The sequence below is a fragment of the Alosa pseudoharengus genome, unplaced genomic scaffold, assembly GCF_046254945.1.
Source record: "Alosa pseudoharengus isolate Yale_2024_CS ecotype anadromous, Long Island Sound unplaced genomic scaffold, YU_APseudo_1.1 YU_APseudo_1.1_scf_13, whole genome shotgun sequence".
NCBI lineage: Eukaryota > Metazoa > Chordata > Actinopteri > Clupeiformes > Clupeidae > Alosa > Alosa pseudoharengus.
The window spans coordinates 36,668,280-36,669,765 of record NW_027468598.1 but is presented as its reverse complement, the minus strand read 5'-3'; positions in this window follow the sequence as shown (position 1 = coordinate 36,669,765).

Genomic DNA, 1,486 nt, shown 5'->3' with positions numbered 1-1,486 from the left:
GGTGTGTTTTTTTTTAAAGCTATTTTTTAACTATTGCCCTTCTATGCTTTTATTAGCTATTCATATTTGCTTGTGTTTATGTAAAGCACATTGAATGACTTCTGTGTATGAAATGCGCTATATATAAATAAAGTTGATTTGACTTGAATTGACACTGTAGCTGGTTGAGTAGCCTACACACTCTAGCTGCCTACACACTCTAGCTGGTTAAGTAGCCTACACACTCTAGCTGCCTACACACTCTAGCTGGTTGAGTAGCCTACACACTCTAGCTGCCTACACACTCTAGCTGCCTACACACTCTAGCTGGTTAAGTAGCCTACAGTACACGAGAAGGTAAACATCTTAAATTGGTGCTTGAGCTCTGCTGTCATTGTGGGAGTAGACACTAGCCTGAGCAGTGGTGAGAGATAGAGTTTGACATTTTTTTGGAAAGTCATAATGGTTAATCTTTGTGTTTGTGCTAGTTGCGTAGGTGGTGAGTTGTGAGCAAAGTTAAGCCGATGCTGCTGTTTCGGCAGGTAGACTGAAATAAGTTACCTGGCGGATGAAGAAGGAGGCGTGGCAAATTCCGTCACGCTACTCCTGAACTTCCGTTTGTAAACTCCATTTAGAACGTGAGTGTGACTATCTGCACAGCGCTGATTTGACGATACCAGACAAGGAAGCCATGGAATTTTTCTTCCTACAGGTCTTGTACGGAACCCTAGAAAGATATTTTTGGTATATATCCAGAATTTGTGCGCTGATTTAACTAAATTGTGTGCACAATTTACTAAGTTGTGTGCTCATTGTACTAAGTCGTGTGCACATTTGACTAAATAGTGCGCTCATTTACTAAATAGTGCACTCATTTTACTAAATTGTGCTCTCGTTTTAATTGTTGTTAATTCAGATCGTCTTCAAATTATTCACAAAGCAGTCAAAATGAAAACAGTAGTCATTACACAAACTTATCAAAAAATGGATAGGGTAGGGAATATAGCTCGATGTAGCATATAGCTCCAGGAGACATTTTCACTTGTTTAAAATAGAGTAAATGCATGTTGCATGTAAAAACATAAAATTAAACAAAACAAAACAAAAAATATATATTTTTGTAAAATTTCCAGTAACAATAAAAGTATTGAGAATAAGGGTGTTTGTGTTTACAGTTTTGAGAAAAGGGTGGCAGGTTTCCAAAAATGCTTTTTAGCCATTGTGAAAAACTGATAACTGGAAAATACAGATATTTCAGTGTAAATGACAAGTGCTTTGCCGTCTACAGTCCACAATGTACTCTGAATGCCTCACTGATTCTGTATGACATCCGTGTTCATCTACTTGAGGTTACCATTATGCATCACACATGCATCACAATGCAAAATGTGTTGTATTGCATGATGTTGTGTTAAGAGCTTTGCAAAAGGAGTCTATGAAATTGTGTTTTATATGTGAAAACTGTTTATGGTTTTGCCAAAAGAGTGATTGATTTAAGAAATCAGAG